The following is a 22,089-nucleotide window of genomic DNA, read 5'->3' as shown; positions in this document are numbered from 1 at the left end:
AACTCAGACACTCTTCTAGCTGAAGTGATGGCTAGAAGCAAGACTGTTTTCCAAGAGAGGACTTTTAACTCTGCTGAAGCAGCAGGTTCAAAAGGGGAAGTGTGAGCTTTTCCATTATAAAGTTAAGGTCCCAAGTGGGGGTGGGTGCTCTCCTTGGTGGCCTTAAGTTGTTTGCCCCTCTCAGGAACTGTTTGATGAGAGGGTGAGAGTAGAGGTGGCTCAGTATTGTAATGAGCCGAAATGGCAGAGGCATGGATCATAACGGAGGAGAAGGATAGGCCTCTGTGGAGTAGTTCTGCTAGGTAATCCAGGATTAGAGGTAAGGAGGGCAGGGATGTGTCCTTTCCTTTAGAATGAATCCAAGAACATTACCTTTTCCACTTTTCAGCATATGATTTCCTAGTACTGGGCCTTCTGGCTTGAAGGATGACATCCAGCACCTGTTTGCTTAGGGTTGCTGGATGGGTATTTAAAGAATAAGCCAGGCTGCAAGATTCAGGGTTTGCAATTCTAGATGCAGAATCTGTCCCTCCTGCTGAGAAAGCAGGGTTGGGGGGTCTGGTGTAGGTGCCAGGGTGGCACCATTGTCAGTCTGCGCAGGAGTGGGTACCAGTGCTGATGTGGCCAGTCTGGGGCAATTAGAATTGTCCTTGGCCTGTCTTGTTTTATCTTGAGTAATACTCTTGAGATAAGGGCCAGAGGGGGAAAGGAATACATGGAGAGGTTTTCCCATTGAAAGGATAGGGCATCCACCTTTCAGGCCCTGCTGTGAGGGTACCTGATGCAGAATTTTCTTAACTGTTGGTTGTTAGGGGAGGCAAAGAGATCCACCTCTGGGGTCCCCCATTTCTGGATCAGAAGGTTAAAGACGCTGGGTTTCAATTTCCACTCGTATATTTCTGCTTAAGTCATCTGCTAGTGAATTTTGTTTGCCTGGCAGGAATTGAGCTTGTAGATGAACTGGGTTGTCCAAGGCCGTGTTCCATGAGGCCATGGCTAACATGCAGAGTGGGTAAGAATGGGTTCCTCCCTGCTTGTTGATGTACCACATAATGTGGTGTTGTCTGCTTTCATCAGCAGTTGTCCTGGAAAGAGTAGGTATCTGAAAGCTGTCAGGGCATTCTGTACAGCTAGCATCTCTTTTTGATTGATGTGCAGGAGAATTTCCCTTGGGCTCCAGTGGCCCTGAATACATTTGCCCGCCATGTGAGCCTCCCATGCATAATCTGATGCATCTATGGTTAGGGTCTGGGTGGCGTGGGGTTGAGTGAAATGCAGTCCCTTGTTGTGGTTGCATGCTTCTGCCCAACAAAGGAACTCTGTCCTTAGCCAAGGTATGATAGGAATGACTGTTTCCAGCTCCTGAGAATGTTGGCACCAAAGTCTTTTTAATTACCATTGAAGTTTCCTCATACGCAGTCTTGCATATGGAATTAGCAGAATACAGGAGGCCATGAATCCTAGGGCTTGCAGTATTTTTCTTGCAGATAGCTGGGTTCTGGTGGCCATTTGTTTTTCTGAAGTGAGGAATGCCATCTGGGAAGTTCTGTCCAAGCTTGCTCCCAGGAATTCAATCTTTTGTCTGGGTACCAATTGTGATTTCTTTTCATTGATGGTGTACCCCAATGAAGTTAGAAGGATTTTTACAAATGTCAGATGCTGAAGCAGCAGCTCCTGACTCTCCGCCTGAATCAGGCAGTCGTCCAAGTACAGGTAAATTTGGATATTTCTCTGCCTGCAGTATGCAATGGCTGGAGCCAGGCATTTTGTGAATACCCTGGGCACAGTAGATAAGCCAAAGGGAAGTGCAGAGAACCGATAATGCATAGACCCTGCCCTGAAACATAGATATTCCCTGCATGACTCCCTTATGGAGATGTGCAGAGAGGCTTCTTTTAAGTCTAGGGTGACTAACCAGTCATCCTTGGCTAACATAGGGAGAAGCTGTTGCAGGGTAAGCATCTTACATTTTGGTACCACCAGGAAGGTGTTGAGAAGTGAAAGATATAGGATTGGGCACCAAGAGCCCTCTTTCCTGGGTACCAGGAATAGTCTGAAGTAGAATCCTTGACTCCTCTGTTCTACTGGAACAGGCTGTATAGCTCTGATATTGAGCAGGGAAAGTACTTGGTTTTGAGCCTCTGTCCACTGGTTTGGAGGAAGGTCCAGAAATCCACTAGGGGTTGGCAGTGAACAGAAATAAAATTTGTACCCCTGGGTTACAATGTTGAGGACCCATCTGTCCTGAGTGATGGCCATCCAGTTTTTTTTCCTGAAGGGCAAGTTTTCCTCCTAGGGGCACAAGCAATTGGGCAGGGCTGAGAAGCAGAGTTGAGAAGTCATTGTGAGCTTTTACCATAAGGAGGTGGCTTACCACTCCCTGCTCTAGGGGTAGTAGCGCTCCATTGCTTAGATCTCTGCATACCCTGAGACTGTTGTCTGGGTGGTTTGTTTCCCCTGGGTCTTGTTTGGGAAGGCCCGGAGGGGGCTGGAAAGGACCAGTGTTTTGAAGGGCAATGTTTACTGAATCTAGGTGGTTGCACTTGTATTAATTCTTTAACAGTTTGCATAGATTTAGCCTTTTCTTCCATCTTTTTAAGAACTTCCTCTGCTTTGGTGCCAAACAAACAGTCCTTACTTAAAGGAGCATCTAGTAATTTAGATTTGACGTGATCTGGCAAGGCCTGCTCCTTCAGCCAAGCATGTCTTCTCAGTACAGAGCCAGTGACTGCTGCCCTGCAAGATGCTTCCAGGGCATCAAAGCCACACTGCAAAGTATGCTTACTAACTTGGTTTGCAGAGTGCATAAGCTCCTGCAATTCTTTATTTCCCTGCTATAAAACCCGCATTTGCAAGGTTTTGGGGCTAGTATACAGCTCAGCAAGCTCCTGCCTTGTGCCCTGCAGAGTTCTACAGAAGCAGAAACACAAAAGAGAGACTTTGGAGTGATTAAGTATCATGTTTCTGCATTTTCTTGCTGCTTTTAGCTAATTCTGCCTAAAACGCCAATTTTCTAGAGTTTCTGTGATTTAAAAAGCTTGTTTCAGCTACATATTGTACTTATTTTACTGCCTGCACTTTAACAAAGTTATTTTTGTGTTTAAATTACATGTTTAACTGTTATAGGCTACACACTCAAGTGTGATAGCCATTTCTGTGCATTTAAAGTGTTTTTTTTATTGTATCTGCTTTATTTTCTGAAAAAAAAAACAAAAAAAAAAAGACTTGTTTTCCCACCATTCTAAGCTAGTATAGTCCAGTTTTCAGGTTAGTGCAGAATTCAAGGCTGTGTTACAAGTTTCTGTGTTTACCCATACCTTACTTGGATAGAAGGAAGTTTCTCTGTTCACTGTGAGAGAGGGAGCTTTGAGCAGCCTATCTGTCCCTGGAGGAGTGATTTCAGCCCAGAAAGTAGTAGTTTATTGGCCATTTTGGGCTAATTTCTATCTCTTTCATTTCCCTGCTATAAAACCTGTATTTGCAAGATTTTTGGGCTAGTATACAGCTCAGCAAGCTCCTGCCTTGTGCCCTGCAGAGTTCTATAGCAGCAGAGAGACAAAAGAGAAACTTTGGAGTGATTAAGTATTTTTCTACATTTTCTTGCTGGTTTTAGCTAATTCCATCTAAAATGCCGATTTTCTAGAGTTTCTGCGATTTAAAAAGCTTGTTTCAGCTACATATTGTACTTATTTTACTGCCTGCACTTTAACAAAGTCATTTTTGTGTTTAAAGTACCTGTTTAACTGTTGTAGGCTACACACTCAAGTGTGATAGCCATTTCTGTGCATTTGAAGTGTTTTTTTTTATTGTATCTGCTTTATTTTCTGAAGAAAAACAAAACAAACAAAAAAAAATTTACTTGTTTTCCCACCTTTCTAAGCTAGTATAGTCCAGTTTTCAGGTTAGTGCTGAATTCAGGGCTGTGTTACAAGTTTATATGTTTGCCCATACCTTACTTGGATAGAAGGAAGTTTCTCTGTTCACTGTGAGAGAGGGAGCTTTGAGCAGCCTATCTGTCCCAGGAGGAGTGGTTTCAACCCAGTAATTAGTAGTTTATTAGCCATTTTGGGCTAATTTCTATCTCTTTCATTTCCCTGCTATAAAACCTGCATTTGCGAGGTTTTGCACGCCTGGCAGCACCGGTTAGCTAGGGTATAACTTTTCCCCGCTCCACAAAGTCTTCTCTTCAATTTTTCCCTTGGAACTAGACAAACTTTCAACTTAAGCACTCAAACCATTCACTTCTCATCCTGGCACTTGCTCAAAACTCATAGCAAGCACTAATAAACCTTAGCATTAGACCCCCCCCCATACTGTAGAGAAGGACAAGGCTCTCTATTCGACCTTACCAGCCAATCAGTAAAACAGTTCACTGTACCTATCCAGACATGTCCAAAGGGCAGTTTCAGGTGTACTCTCTGGACCAACTGGTGAATCTGGGCATTTTGAGGCAGTGTTACAATTGCCTCATGTACACAGACAACTCTCTCCTCCTTCCACCAAACACTAATACATGCGAGAGATGCAATTATACAACCAAACTGGAGGCTAAGCTCTCTCAACCCAAGACTGGACCAGGCAGCCAAGAGGAGAAGGGAATTACTTGCATCACACCACCAGTCTCACATATACCTATGAAACCAGCACTGGCAAAAAACACACATAAATACACGAAAACATACCCAGAGACTAAATAAAAATCTACAAAAGCAACAGAGATCTCTAAAGCAGACATCCAAGCAACCTCCACCCCCCCAACACAAACCACGAAACACATACTTCACAAAACCAGTGTGCCATGCAATCGCAGCCCTTAAGGCAAAATAACATACCCAACACACTAGAAATAGGTGACTCTATAGTCAGGCACACTGACATCCCACTCACTAGGCTGAACAAGGAGAAGGTTACTGTTAGCTGCCTGTTGGGTGTCAGGATCCGCCACATAACACAAGCATTCAGATCACTCCAGAACAAGTACAAATATGACTCTGTCATTGTCCATGTTGGTGTGAATGACCTGAGCCGTACCTCCCTGGACTACATGAAAAGAGACATGAAGGAGCTCTGAGCATGTAGCCCAGGCTGGTATGACCCTGAGTAGCATCCTGCCCTCACCAAGAATGATACCATGGTATAGAGAATAAATGATCAATTTCAACAATTGGCTAAGCTTCTGGTGTCATTCAAAGGGGATCCAGTGTCTGTCAGCCTGGGATGGCATACTCGACAAGCCACACTGCTTCACTAGAGATGGCTTGCACCTGTCAACCTTAGGCTTTCGAATACTGGCCAAGACTCTTGCCACCCCCATAGTGCCTTTTTTAGGCAAGGCTCAAAAGACAAACCCACCACCGTAAATAGCACAAGTAACAAAAAACTGAGGGTAATGCTACTCAATGCCAGTAGTCTAAACCTCAAAATGCACATGCACGAGGCACTCCTCAGTATGGAGAAAATTGATATATGTGCAGTAACAGAAACCTGGTTTAAGGCTCCAGAGAGCACCCCAGCACTACCAGGATACAACCCATACCATACATTTCGGCCACAAAACCCGGACCGAAATACAAAAGGCGAGGGAGTATCCATAGTCATCAAGGATACCCACACCTCCAGGTTAGTGGCACAGCACGATGCTTCAGAGATCATCTACGTGCAACTAACAACATTCAAAACTGCTATTCAAATTATAGCTTGCTACAGATCACCCACCATGTCCCAGGACCCCCACTCTGCATTCCTGGAAACACTGGGAAACATCAAGGTCCTACCAAACACCCTGATATTGGGTGATTTCAATTACCCAAACATTAACTGGGAGAACTACTCAAGTAAAAACTCCCTTGCCCAGCATTTCCTAGAATTTATAAACTCAAATGCCCTGGATCAACTGGTCAACACCCCCACCAAAGGTGACAACATATTAGTCCTGGTCATCACCAACATGGGCAACTGGTGTTCCACACCGGACATCAACCACTCATTGGTTAGATCTGACCATAAACTAATCACTCTGGATATCCACATTCCGCCACCACCCCCAATCAAAGAAACCACCATGAAAAACTTTTCAAAATCAAACTTCACGTTACTTAAGACCGAGGTGGGAAGTTTCAAAGCCCCCATGCTAAAGGATAACTCCGTCCAAGCTGCAAAATCCTTTACTACTGCACTCTACGGGCACCTACAAGAATGCATGGATTGTGCTATCCCAAACAAAACCAAGACTCACTCCTCCAAGAAAAGAAAACCAGTCTGGTGGACCCCTGCCATAAACAAGCTATACAATAGAAGGAGGAAACTAGTACAGAAAAGAGTAAAATCCCAAGAAGGGAAGACATCCCTGATCAGTATCAGCAATTCCCTCATAAAATCATTCAAGGCTAGCTTCAAAAGAAAAATTGCCATGGACTCCAGAGATAACCACAGGGCATTCTTTAGTTATGTCAAGAATCTAAGTGGCAATTCTCAGATCTGCTCGGAGTTAGTGCAGAATAGCACAAAATACACTTTACCAACCGATATAGCCAACATCCTGGCAGACAGGTTCAGTGCAAACTTCACCCCTTTCTCACCCCCAAAAGGACCCATAACTATACCAGAAGAATGTAGTGCCCCTGAAATCATAGACACTCAGGTTAAAACAGCCCTCTCCAAAGTCAAAAACACAGCATCAATGGGACCGGACAGTGTCCCAGGCTGCATCCTACATGAGCTCAAAGATGAATTAACCCCTCACCTAAACACACTGTTTAAACTCAGCCTCTCCACAGGCTATGTGTCCACAGAGTGATGCACAGCAATGGTTATTCCGCTCCACAAAGGTGGAGCCACAACGGACCCCGGGAACTATCACCCTATAAGCCTGACTAGCTTGGTCTACAAAGCTATGGAGTGCATCATCATGGATCTCATTAACAGAGACACTGGGAACCTCCAAACACTGGACCTACCCAGTTCAGCTTTGTTAAGGGCAGATCTTGTCTCCTAAACCTGGTGGACTTATTTGAGACAGTTACCATGGCTATAGATGAGGGAAAGGTGGCCCACATGGCCTATCTAGACCTCGCAAAAGCCTTCAACACCATTCCCCACTCAGGTATTATAGACAAGCTCACCAGCCTGAACATAAACCCCTACATCACAAGATGGGTTGTCAACTGGCTCATGGACAGTACCAACATGGTAAGAGTTACGGGATCTAGGTCTGACTCTAAACTGGTTACAAGTGGCATTCCTCAGGGCTCAGTCCTAGGACCCCTCCTGTTCGGCATATACTTCTCAGAGGTACAGGCATGCACAGGAGGACTATGGCTGACCAAGTTCCCATATGACTGCAAACTAGGGGCTATAAATGGCTCTCCAGCTGACACAGACATCCTCCAAAAGGGTCTCACTGAGACAGATACCTGGTGTCAAAACCATGGCCTCAAGCTAAATGCCAAAAAGTACATAGTCATCCCTTTTGGAAAAAACAAAGTACCCACAAACTATCACATAGGGGGTAGCCCCCTAAATACGGAAGACATAATAAGGGATCTGGGGACCCAAGTAGATAGTAACCTCTCCTTTGATAATCACATTACCAAAGTGGTTAGAAAATCCTTCTATGTGGCCCACCTAATCACAAAAAGGTTTGCATCCAGATCAAAAGAGGTCATTGGGCCCCTCTACTCATCAAATCCATCATAGAGTACAATGCCCCATTTGGGATGTACCTTACAAGACACCTGCAACAACTGGAAAGACCACAGAAGTACCTTACCAAGAGGATCACTGGCCTCAAGCAGATGCCCAATGCAGCTCAACTGAAGAAACTCCAGCTGTACTCGGTTGCATACCGCCTACTCAGTGGTGATCTCTGCCTGACATACAAGGCCATGTCCAACCCAGAATTGATGGAGATGCTTCACCTAAAGAAAACCATATTCCCTTGAGCCACACGCTCCAGGGATCTAAACCTCACCACAACAATAAATAGGACATGCTGGAGGGATATAGTCCTGTCCCAGAGACTTCCCATGCTCTGGAACAAGATTCCAATCTACATTAGGCAGAGCTCCTCGCTAACCCTCTTCAAGAGAAACCTTGACGAGTGGATGGAAAATAGAAAGTTTACCCCAGGGATCACTTCAATGGCTTTGCTGGACAGAGGCACAGGTAACTAATCTTAGGGGGTGGCGAAAGCCAACACTTTCCAGCTAGGCTTATAAATTCCTTCGGGCAGATAGCCTAGTACCTACCTATGAACCTATGCACAATTTGGAAAAATTACTACTTTTTGTTTAATAAGTTCCATAATATGTTGCTGGAATTTCAGCATGTGAAACTGGCAATTCAATGCCCTGATAGCAAGAGTTGCAGAGGTATATACCTTCTTACCCCATCTGTCCAAAGCTCTGGAATCTCTGTCCGAAAGGATAGGAGTTTTGGCTGTTGTAGCCTTAATACCTTTAGGTCCCTGGGAAATGATCTCTGGATCAGCAGTAGGATTCTTGAAAAGAAACTTATGAGAATCAGGTACTCTGTAGTACCTGTTTGGTTTCCTAGGGGCCAGAGGTAAAGTGTCTGGAGTAAGACTGGATTCCATGAAAACATCATCCACAACATCCAGGACAGGAGGTATAGCTAAAGGCCTGTGCTGAGGAAAATCTAAAAATTCTCTGAGTCTCTTTTTGGACTGAGGATAATCTTGTCATTCCCAATGGAAATGCTCTCTTAAAGTATGCAAGGTTTCACCAAAAGAGAAATCCTCTGAAGGGGAGGCAGAGGGATGGATTCCTCTGCACCTGAATCCTCATAGGTGGATAAGGGCATGTTTTCATAATCAGAAAGATCAGAGTCATCAGACTCCTGGTCTGAAGAACCTGAAGGGGATGGGAGTCTTTGTCTCTTAGCTGGGGAAGGCTGGCTTCTCCTAATCAGCATAATAAGGTCTTCAGCCATTCTAAGCATTTGTTTTTGTGGCATGGGTGCCTACGCTTGCACTTTGGTCGTCAGTTTTCTAGGCATAGTATGTACTCTGAGCCTAAGAAACTTGGTAGTTTTGGTTAAAAAGAAGAAGTAATCAGTTTGAGTCGAACATCGGTAGGATGAAAAACTCCCTCTGAAGCCGGTGCCTGCACAGCGGCTCTGGGCCCATATAAGGTAGAGACATCCGCTGGTTCCATAGTTGAAGAAGCATCTCGCAGCATACCGAACTCTGAATGAGTTTCAGCAGAGGCCTGCAAATCCATAGAAGCAGGCATCAGGGGCTGCAAAGGCGCCTCACTAAGTACCGGTGGACTGGCGACTAGCTTAACGGAAGAGTCATCGGCAGTTTTGGACCTATGCGGTCTGTCTCTGTCTTTATCTTTACATTTTTTTTTGAAGATTGGTGGTCAGATGGCTTACCGAAGCCATTTCAGAATATGGATATTGAGAGTGAAATAATTTAGTGAGAAAGATAGCCTGACAACGAATGGTTCGGGAGTTAAACAAGGCACAAAACCAACAGCGAGGGACGTCGTGGTCTGGGCCTAAACAGGTGATGCAGTAAGAATGAAAATCTCTGTGAGGTATTTGCTTTCCACAGGCAAGACAATTGTTAACTTTTTCTGACATCGGTTAGAGCAAGAAGAAAAGGATCCTCAACAGAGTACTTAGCTTTAGAAGACTTCAGGATTATTCAACTCAAAAATGAAAAATTCAGGTAGCGACCGACCAGCACTTGCAAACTGCTTCTGCTTCGGCCTCCTCCTCGGCAAGTAAGACTGATGTAATGATGTCGGCTGCCTGTTTTTATACCCCTGATGACCTGACATCATGGAAGAAGTGACAGTATCCAATGCAGAAATACTAAGTCTCTGGTATTCGGGTCGACTGAGGGCTACCTGCAGGCAGATAACCCCAAGTGTGATGACTGCAACAGTGAAACACGAAGAACATTAATGGACTTGAACTGAGGAGTAGGAAAGACTACTGTTGAGCAACTCACTCAGGTAAGAAAGTACTAAGGGAATGTCTCTAGCAAAGGGATTCTCTTTCTTTTTTTGGCACCAAATGGAAAATCTTCTCCACTTGGAAATGTAAGATTTTCTAATATTGGGTTTCTTGGCCTCCTGCAAAACCCATAGCATGTCCTTAGAAAATAGGTGCCTAAAAGGGATCAAAGGTTGATCACCCACAAGGTTATCTGTAGGGTTGACACATCGGGGTGAATCAATGAACCCTTGTTCTGAGTGAGCAGGTCCATCCGGTGAGGTAACTTGCAGTGATGACCCTTGGCTAATTGCAGGAGAAGAGGGAACCAGTGCTGTCTTGGCCAAAAGTGGGTCACTTGCAAAATTTTGAGTTATTTCTGTAGAATTTTCAAAGGGAATTTCTGAATTAAGGGGAGGGGAATGCATAGAGAAACATCCCCTTCCTCAAGAAGGATAGAGTGTCCACCTTCCACACTTGAGGGTGAGAGACCCTTGCACAAAAGCGAGGAAGATGTCTGTTCATAGGGGCTGACTGGTGAACTAGATCTAGGAAGACCCTGAACTTTCCTGGAAGCAAAGGTTGCTTCCGAACCCAAGTTTAAGGTGTCTGTGAAGAGTTGCTGAACTGGCTGAGGTATCTGAAGAGGTAGGCCAGGGTTTTGACTGAGTTGCTGCATCCACCACTGTAACTCTTTTTTTAAGACAGGGGAGTAGGGGAATCAAGACATCTAAGGGATGATCATGCTGGGACCAAACTGTCTTTAGAAAGTACTGGAACTTCCCCATGTGCAACTTTGCTGAGGGCAGCATGGGAATAGTGGAGGCCATGAAGCCCAGCAGTCTGAGAAACTCCCTGACCATGATAGAAGGAAGAGGCAAAAGAGCCTCCGTGAAGGTCTTTTGATAAGATACTGTCTCCACAGGAAGGAAAAACATCATCAAGTCTGTGTGGAACCTGCACCCCAGGAAAATAAAATCTTGACTTGGTAAAAGGGCTTATTTTTTTGAAATGTATTGAGAAACACAGGGCCTGCAGAAAGGGAACAGCTATGTTCAGATGCTGCGTTAACAAGCCTGGACTGTTGGCCAGAAATAAGCAGATCATCCAAGTATGGGTAGACTTGTAGGCCTTTTAGCCTTAAATAGGCAATAGCTGGGGTCAGGCACTTTGTGAATACCCTTGGAGCAGTAGAAAGGCCAAAGGGCAAGGCAGTAAACTGAAAGTGAGGATGAATAATGATATGCAGGCATGCATCTTTGAGATCCAGGGAAGCTAAAAATGCTTGAGGATGGACCAGAAGGAAGGAGAGCAGGCAAGGATAGCATTCTGAAAGAAGGTACCACCAGGAAAGTGTTCAATAGGGAAAGATCTAATATAGGCCTCCAAGGACCATCTTTCCTTGGAACTAGAAACATCCTGGAGTAGAATCCCCTCCCTAGTTGGTCTGGAGGGACAGACTGGATGGTGCCTTGAGGGGAAAGTTGAGCAAGAATCCAGGGAAACAGATGTAGCTGCCTGGGGGGGGTGGGTTGAGGTATTCCCTGAAAGGGAGAGAGAGTCTCCCAAGTCATGAAGTTTCCGCTTCTGATAATTGAAATCACCCAGGAGTCCTGAGTGATATCCATCCAAGCAGAAAGGGAAAGAGAGAGGCAAAGAGACAAGGGGGTATGACTTGGAAGAGGGGGTAGAGCACTACAGTGGACTTTGGACTGAAAGGTCTGCTGAGAAGGGGCAACAGCAGCAAAAATAACAGCCATAACCTGTGGTTGTCTCCTAGAAGGCTTATGAGGGCTAGTTGAAGAAGGAGCAGAAGTGGAGGAGTGAGCAGGTTTTTTGACAAAAGGACTCTTGGCAGGAAAGTTCCTATGAAATTTTGGAACTGGAGAAATGAGCAAGTGTTTCAAATCCTGAAGCTCCTTACCATTTTCCTGCAGTGATATAAATAACTCTGCAGCTGCTTTGCCAAAGAGAGAGGAATTATCTAGATGAGCATCAAGCAGTTTTGCCTTTATGTCATCAGGGAGTGCCTGGAGATATTACCAGGAATGACTTCTGAGAATAGATGCAGAAGCTGCTGCTCTGGAAGAGGCCTTAACTGCATGATAACTACACTTGATTGTCTAGCTATCTGGGAGGAGGCTGTTAAAAGTGAAATAGCTAAAGATTTACCATCTGATTCAGACAATGGGGAAAGAGCCTGGGTATCTTGAATGAGCAAGGCCAAAGCATACCTAGACATGTATGTTTGGCAATTTAGAGCCCTGATAGCCAAGGTGGAAGAGTTATAGACCTTCTTACCTAGTCTTTCCAAAAATTTACTTTCTTTACCAGAAGGAAGTAATTTAGTTGAGGGAGATAGCCATGAAGATTTATCTGAAGTAATGGAAATCACAGCTGGGTCAGCTGAGACACATTTAAAAAGAAACTTGCAATCCTCAGGGACCTTATAGAAGCAATCAGGTCTTTTAGGGGCAGGGGCCAGTGAGTCTGGGGGTCTTAGAGGCCTCTAAAAAGGCTGGCAGGGCTGGTGGAACTGCCAAAGGAGCAGGGCATTCCACTGGAGTAGCTCATAATATCTGTTTTGTTCTTCTGATCTGAGAGGAATCCCACTTAAATAATTCCCTCATTTTCTTAATAGTTTCCACAAAGGAAAGCTCTTCAAAGACTCTTCATCTGGGGAAGCATATTCCAGAGGAGAAGGGATCTGGGTGGAATATGCTAAGGAGTCTTCATCTGAGAAAGACTCCTCAGAGTCAGTGTCATGAATTTGGAATTCCACAGGCTATTGAAGAAGACTCCAGGGAGCCTGATGGTAGCACTGGGGAGAAGGAGAAGGCAGGGCCAGCTACAGAAGAAGCCAGAGCTGAAGCCTTACAGCCATCAGAGGCTTAATGAGACCCTGCAAAAAAACTTCCCAAATCTAACATAGGGGTAGCAGGAGTGGGAACATGCTTAGCTTTTTGCTTCTTTTCAACGTTTTTCCTGGCAGAGAGAAATGGTGGAAGTAGGCATTACCTCTGACCACTTCCCTAGACAAAGGAGCTAGAACAGTCCCAGAGTCTTCTACAATAAAAGTGAACCCTACCTCCAATTGAACCACCAGGTTTTCATCAACCTCAAGGGGTACATTGGAGGGAGTAGGCACAGCTAAAGAGGATTTGGGCCTAATGTTGCTAACCTTCCTCTTAACAGACAGCTCAGAAGCACTCATGGAACCTTCCATAGTGGCTCTAGCCAGACATTTGAGTCTTTGGTTTTCTAAATAAAGATTCAAGGTGGACAGATGACTGTGCAATGTTTTAGGAACAAAGGCCTGACAAATAGAGCAGGCCCGGTGGTTGTGATTAGGCCCTAAGCAAAACAAGCAAAGCTCGTGACTATCTTTATGTGGAATTTGCCTTCCACACCTACACTTGCCCTTTCTGGATGACATTAGCAAAAACAAAAGGCAAAAGTAATATATTAAATCTCCTATGGGGTACTTATCTGAAGCTGGTAGACAACACCAGTGGTATCCAACAGCAGACCAAATGTACTAGTCAACCTTTCCGAATGGAGGCAAAAAAGTTCTGAAGATTGTACATGTGGATGTCCCTTTTTATGGCTGACATTATCCCTTCGTGCGATGTTCCGTGTACAAGTAGTGGCTCTAAGCTTTTGTGTACAGGCTGGACATTGGGTTGATGGGTGGAATGCAATGCATATGTAAATAATACTGTAACACTGAATAGAAGGACGTCAGAGAGTGTGTTGGAAAGGAAGCAGAGACTGGATTTGGGAGACGGAGACAAACTGGAATAAAACCAGCAACTCAGAAACTGACATGGGATTATAAAGCACTAATTATATTTGTGAGACATGATAGAACAGGAAAACCTGGAAATATTGGACTTTTCTGACTTTGTTAACCTTGTAGGGGACTCTAAAGCATATACCTTACTTCATGTCATTAATGTTTAGAGGAACACTTAGGAGGGGGAAGAAAAAGTAAAGAGCTAATTGTAAATAAAATAAACTTTTGTTCTTAAGAGTAATATTTGTATAGTGCATATCTGCATTCTATAAAATATTAAGTTTTCTCAGTTATTTTCAAGTGTAATGGGGATACTGAAGTAAACAGGTACCACTGTTTTTTCCCTTCTTTTCTCTTTCACATTGTTCAGTTTTAAGAAATATAGGTACTACAATGTAAAAAAATGAAGAAAAGTCTGTTCAAAAGAGTATGATAGCAAGAAAAAAAGATGAGCTTTTTCTCATTCTTGCATAGGGGAATGACTGGATTGAAGCACTTGGCTTTATCTAGTAACACATTTTAAGAGAAAGCAAATACATAAAAAAGAACATTGAATATAATAAAGCTCTCCTCTAGCAAATAAATTCTTGCAGAAGCAATCCTGTATCTAGTTCTCATGTCACCAGGGAGACAATCTGATAAAGAGCAATAAAAACAGAATACTTCTTTCTTTTAATGGCTTTCTTTCAAATGGCTAGAGGATAATATTTTCTGAAAGCATTTAAGTGTTTTCTCATTATGGGAGAACAATAAAGATAAGACAAAACCAAACAGTACTTAACAGAAGCACAGGCTGTACCATGAGTCTTAGCATGGGTAACATCCCTTTTAGGTTAATCCAAGTCTATGAGTATGACTGTCAGTTTGGGACAATTGTTTCTATTAGGAAGGTAAAACTTCAATATTTGAAGATGTACATAGTTTTGTCTGTTAATATTAAGTTAGTAGGTCTTGGAGTGTATGTGTATTTGTTTTTTTTTTTTTTTTTTGTTTTTTTTTTGAGGGCTTTCAATAAAACAAAAAGTTTTGTAAGATGTGATAGGCTCAAATGGATATGACATGAAACAACTGTATAAAAGGTCAACCTGCCAAACAGTGTGTGCATGTAACAAGAACGATGGAACTAAACAAAAAACTGTTACAAATAAAAGGTGGGAATAATAACTTTCTAACATAATAAGCTTTTTGATATTATCTTTAAATGTTAATAGTCTCACAGATATATACATATAATATACAAAAAAGAAAGAGTAGCGAACTATAATAAAAATGTAGACCGACAAATATGGAAGAACTGAACACAAGAATTTGATAAAGAAAGGTTTTCAGGATGGCAAAATACCTGGGACAAAGTAAAAGAGGAGCTCCAATAGTGATAAAAGATAAAAAAGATAATAATACTAGATATGCAGTACTAAGGTGCTACTGGCAAGGGAGGAGGTTTACAGTGGCATGTATTTGTACTCCATCTAAAACTGCTATAATGGAGTGTAAGGAAATTCTGTGAGAAATAATTAGTTTTAAACAGGAAATATTGCTTATAGGTGGACACTAGAATGTGATTTGCAGCAGGGAAGATGTGTCTGGGGGGATACAGAAAGGAAATATAACTAAGGAGCGTAGATTTTTGAAGAAAGTTATGAAAATATTTAGCATGGAAGATGGGAATTCAGTAGTAGCAGTTTGGAGTGAATTTACATATTCTCCAAGATACAAAAACTGGGCTAGGCTAGACAGAACTTAAATTTTTAATAGGAACATGTGCATTTAATTGAAAGATTTGATATGCATCCAATAACTATTTCAGATCACGTGCCAATAGTAACTAAAAGAAAAATTCAGGGTAATGAAATAAAAATAAAACACTGGCACTTTCCCACCTATCTGTTGAAAAGAGAGGAATTTAAGGAATGGGTAGTGGAAATTATTCTGGAGTTATTAGAGAAGACAGCATTTTTTTCTGGAAATATAGCTAGGAATGGGATAAAATTAAAATGGAGTTTAAAAGTAGTGCAGAAATAAGAGAGAGATACAGTTAAGAGGCAACAATAATTATTTAGAGGGACTGACAAATGTTCAAGTATTGCAGAATAGGGGTAATCTCACATAACAAGAGGAGGAGCAATTGCAGAGTGTTAAGCAGAAAATAACGGATTACCTCAATAATATGCATGAGTTTAGAAAGACTGCTGTTAAGCGACTGTTTTTTGATAGTAATGCCGGAGCACAAAAACTTTTAGGGAAACAACTCAGGCAACAGAAAGTAGAAAGGGTTGTTGTAAAGCTTAGGGAGCCTATAACAAGGAAGATATCAAGACATCATGTAGAGGTACTAGAAATGTTTTGGAAATTTTCTAAAAGTCTGTATAAACAAAGAAATATGGAAATCAAGAAAAGGTACAAATGGAAATGTTTATGGAAGAATTAAATATGCCAAGGTTAGAGGTAGATGAGGCTCAATTAATGGTTAGGATTGGAGGAGATAAAATAAAAATACATACATACACACATACAAATATTTCAAGCACAGGCATTAATGCCCTTCTACATTGCCAATATACCAAAAACACTTGTTCCTATAATAAGTGTCCAGGCTGTTCTTAAAAATATCTAAACTAATACTTGCTTTAATGTAATTTGGTAGTCTGTTCCATGCATCAGCTACTCTGTAAGTGAACCAATTATTACAATTCTCATTCCTATAGAATATTCTACATAGATTGTGTAATGATTCTCTAGCACTTTTTGATAACCCCAAAGATTCCCAGATGTAGTTGTCTGTAAACGCCCTATATACCTGAATAAGATCTGCTCTCAGATATCTGTAAGAAACACTGTACAAGTTCAGATATTTTAGTCTTTCATAACAACTTAAATTTTCACATCCACGGATGCCCTTGGTATATTTTTGCTTTACTCTATCCAGTTTACTCATGCTTGTTTTCTTGTAGGGTCTCCATATTGTTATTCCATACTCAAGTTTGGGTCTAATGTAACTAACAAACAATGACTTCATCAGTTTTGATTTCCTAGACTTTATAAATATTTTTGTTCACCCTATAATTCTATAACCATCATTAGCCAAATGGTTGATATGATTAGAAAAACTCACAACTGAATTTACACATATACCGAAATCCTTAAATGAGTCTACAGTTTCAATCACTGTGTGCTGTATTAAAATTCACCTTACAGTTTATGTGTCTCAAATCTCATATGCTTAGGTTTTGATGTATTTATCAGCATATTGTTCTCATGTGCCTAAATGGTCAATTTAGTCAAGTTATTTTGCAGACATGCCTATCTGTAACACATGTAATCAGTTTACTCAATTTTAGATCATCTGTATATAGACCGTAGAACACCTCAGATGAAAAAGTTAGGTCTGAAAGATACAATCTAAACAAGTAAGGGCTTAAGACAGAGCCCTATGGGACACCCTGACTATAACCAAGGATTTTACCTGTCCAATTGCTGTATGATACTTGCCATGTCCTATTTGCAAACCATGCAGCTATCCATCTTATTAAGAGTACATCAGTACCTAGTTGTGCTAATTTATTGTTCAGCGTTTTGTGTATGACCCTGTCAAATGCTGAAGTTTAATCTATGTAAATTACATCACAGCACAATTTTTCATTTACAAATATTATATTGTTATAGAACATCATGTTACAGGTGGTAATAGATCTGTTTTCAACATATACATGCTGACATATGGTTTCAAGTCTCACCTATCCAGTTCTGACAATAACCTGTCCAACATTCCCTTCTCCATTATTTTTCCACAACATGAAAGTAGGCTTAAGGGTCTATATGACTCTGGGTTTGTCCTACTCCCTTTTCCCTTGAAGGCAGATTTAATAAGTGCATGTCTCCAATCCTGGGGAATCTAGCCATATGTATATGAGCTAGTGAATAATAGATACAATGGTATGCTAAGTTTTTGCTGAAGTGTTCTCAGGTCATTGTTACTAATTCCGTCTCCTCCCTGTGCTTTAGTGGTGTATAACCAATCAACAGGAAAGTCCCCAGGAATAGATGGCATTCCTGTGGAAGTTTTGAACCTAGGAGGGAAAAAACTAATAAAGATCTGGAAGGTTTGGTTAAACAGTATTTTAAAAAGAGAAGAAGTACCAACTACCTGGAAGAAAGTGACAGTAGCTGTAATAACTAAAGAGGGCAAAGACCTAACAGATCCAGCATCATACCAGCCCATTTCAATCCTAAACCACGATTATAAATTATTTATGTCTATAATGGCTAAAAGAACGAAAAAGGTGATGCCAAAATTGACAGACATGAATCAATGTCATTTTGTGGAGGGGAGGCAAACATTTGACAACATTAACAGAACACTGATGGTCCAGAGGGAAGCTGCATGTAAGAAAATACCACTGTTGTTGGTGGGTCTTGATGCAGAAAAAACATTTGACAGAGTAAGCTGGGGATGAGCATGGCAATGGAAGCATTTGCATTCACTGATAAAATTATAAGGTTGATTAGGAGGATATATTAGGGACTACAGGCAAAAATTAAAGTGGGTCAGCTCCTCTCTGATAATTTCTGTCTGAGCCGAAGAACCACCCAGGGATATCCGCTTTCCCCTTTATTTGCACTACATTTAGAACCATTGGCAAAGAAAAAAAAAATCAAGGATATACTTGGTATGGTAGTCAAGAAAAGCTAGCTCTATTTGCAGATGATATTATTTTATTCCTAATAAAACCAGAAAAAAACATTTCAGTGTTGTGGAACACTTTGAGACAGTTTCAAATCTTTTCAGGATACAAAATTAATGAAGCTAAAACAAAGGCAACAGCGGTAAATTATGTACCTACACATGAATTGGTTCAACAATATCCATATTTATGGGGGCATGATAAAATGAAGCACTTAAGAGTATGGATTAAAAAGTATTCTGGTGTGGCAGCTAAGGATATGTGGGAAGAGACTAAACAAAAGATAATACAAAAACTGAGAAATTGGAAGCTCTGTTATATGGATATGGATAGCAAGGTACAAGCAGTTAAGATGTTTTTAGTCCCTTTACTTTTATACACAGGTCAGGCATATTTTATCAACCAGAGGAGAGGTTGTGGATATAAAGAGCTGAAGGATTTTACTGAGAGCGGAAGACACCAAGTGGGATAAGATGATCCTTCCAAATGAACAAGATGGTGTGGGATTACCCAATTTGAAGGGGTATTTCAGAGTTATACATTTAAGGCTCCTATAAATACCACAAGCAGAAACTTTTAATTCAAACTGGAAAGGGATGATGATGAAACAGGGGTGAAGAGTCAAATAATTAGATGTATAACCCTTAAACAACAATTTTAAATCCAATGACCTTACAAAAAGTCTTAAATCTGTCAATAGGTCAGTTAAATCACCAGACGCAGCAGGTACAATAGTTATTTCTTCAGTTTCTTGTATTGAGGTTTTTGGCCTACCTTGACATTTGTTTTTTTCGAGCTGTCTTCGTCTTCCAGTCTGAAGAAATAACTGTTGTAACAACTGATATACAATTGAATGAACCAACAAATATATTAAACCTTTCAGATTATATACTGAATGACAATGAAAAGCAGTTATTAGCGAAAGGTTTATCATTTGTACCTGCTGCATCTGGTGATTTAACTGACCTATTGACAGATTTAAGACTTTTTGTAAGGTCATGGAATTTAAAATTGTTGTTTAAGGATAATACATCTAATGATTTGACTCTTAAATGTGCTAGTACTTTTATTCCATATAGCACTCCTGTAGTAAAAGTGTTCACAGATATGTGTGAGCAAGATATATATGACACTTTTTTATTCAGAAAACTAAATGTTTTTTTAATCTCACGAATGGTGAGAGGCATGCCTTGACCTCTTTACTTATGAATGAAAATATAATTATCAAACCTACAGATAAAGGCGGTATGATTGTTATAATGAACACTGCCCAATATTTTAGTAGCATGAATGATTTTTTTTCTCTGATGTTCAGACATTTTGTCTTAGTTAATAGAATGCATGTTAATAAAGTTATTGAGAAAGTAAAAAGCTTCCTCTATGACTTACTGATGGAAAGTAGTATCAGTTCAGAAACATATAACTATTTATATTTAGCCAACCTAGTCATTCCGTTTATATACTGATTACCAAAGATTCATAAATCCTTAATTATACCTCCTATGAGACCTATAGTCTCTGGTAGTAAATGGGTTACGGTTGCTATTTCAAAATACTTGGATAAACAGCTAACTCCCCTCTTTCAGTTTAGCCATAGATTCATTAAAGACACCTGTGATTTTTTTCTTTCACTGAAAGAATGGTGCTCAATTAATGCAACCCCTAATACTTGGCTTGTAACCATGGATGTAAGATCTCTTTTTACTGTAATCCCCAATTCACATGGTATTGAAGCAGTTAGAGAATTTCTTACTTTACATAGTGATTTTTGTATGCCAAAAATCCAGTTACTATGTCAGATGTTAGAATGTATTCTGGAAAATAATGTGTTTAGTGTTGGAGACAACTTTTTTCAACAACAAGGTGTTGCGATGGGAAGATCCATTGTGAACACCTATGCTAACATTGTGTTAGCTAGATGGGAAGAACAACACATTTTTTCAAATATTTTTAGGTACACCAATATATTGTTCTATAAACGTTTCGTGGATGATATTTTTCTGTTATGGAAAGATAATGATAGTCAATTGGTTATGCATAAGGAATATTTGGAATCTACTACTGATTTTTTTATTTGATGTGAATTATTCATTGGCATCTATGTTTTTGGATATTATTATATCAAAAGAAAATGATACGTTTGTTACTGCTATACATAGGAAGAATGTTCAAATATCAAAATATGTTCACTCAACAAGTATGCATCCAAAGCACACATTCAGGGGAATGGTGAAAAGCCAGTTTATGAGGGCAAGCAGGCTTAGCACCAAAGATGGTATGTTTTATAAGGAAATGGATGAGATGGCACTGGACTTTAATGATAGAGGCTATGATAGTAATATGATTGAAGTCTAAGAAAGAAGTAATATCTATGAGGGAGACTATAGCTAAGCCCTACTTATTAAGGTTAGATGAGGAGCTTACAAATATTTCAACTACAAAATCTAATTTTAATAGTAAGATCAATTATGTAATGAAATTTAATAGACATGTGGATATTATTTAAAAAAGCATTAGAATAAACTGGACTATTCTAACTTCCAATCAGGAAATCGAGTTAATAGGTTATAGACCAAGCTTTACCTATAAGAGAGAACATAATCTTAAACAACTTTTATGCTATAAAGATGTAAGAATGAATAAAGACACCAAGACCCGTATGGGAAAACCAGGGACAGTACCTTGCTTGAATTGTATTAATACTGATATTTCATTTATACATCCATTAAGTGGGAAAATGTTTGAATTTAGGGCCAGGGGCACATGTAATACATCAAATGTGGCATATTTTGCCAACTGTACCCAGTGTAACTGTTTTTATATAGGAAAGACCAATAGAAAACTAAAAGAAAGAATCTGTTCACATTTATCAGACATGTGCAGTATGTCTTAACAAATGCATTCACTAAACATATATCTAGCAATGGATTAATGCATAAATTTAAATTTAGGATTCTACAGGTAATTTATCAAAATCCTAAAGGTGGTGATATAGTAAAGAGAACTGAATGAATGGAGTATAAATGGATTAATTATTTTCGAGCAGATAATTATCCTCGGCTCAACATTACTACTAGTATTAAACATGTTTTAAGAGAGGGGCGTGAATTAATTTAAAATACTGAAGTATCATACTTAAATGAATAGTCTGTTGAAACATTTTATATGTTTTTTACATTTTTATATATGCTTATGTTTATTTATATATATATATATATATATTATATATATCTACACATATGATCGTTATGTATTTTATAAATATTTTTATTGTTTTTGATATATAAGTATATTTATGAGATAGGGCACTTTAAGCTTGTAATTAGGGTTTAACTGGATATGTGAACGGATTGGTTCTACTCTCTTTTTAAAAATGGTTTACTTCATCTGTTGATTTTATACACCGAGGAAGAGTTATACTCGAAAGTTTTGTACTACCACTAAAACGTTGTGGTGAACGTCTTTGAGTTTTGTTTTGTTTTTTTGTCTTCCTTCACACAATCCATCCACCTCTTCACTGGACACCCTTGCTTCCTCTTACCTTCTTCCTGTTTGTCCTAAATCTTCCTCACCAGACTGTTTCTTTGCCTTTCTGCACGTGTTCATGTGTCCAAAAACCACCGTATTCTGTTCTCTTTGATCTTTTCT

The sequence above is a fragment of the Protopterus annectens genome, chromosome 17.part0, assembly GCF_019279795.1.
Source record: "Protopterus annectens isolate FY-2018-M chromosome 17.part0, PAN1.0, whole genome shotgun sequence".
NCBI lineage: Eukaryota > Metazoa > Chordata > Ceratodontiformes > Protopteridae > Protopterus > Protopterus annectens.
Note: the sequence above shows the minus strand (reverse complement) of the source record.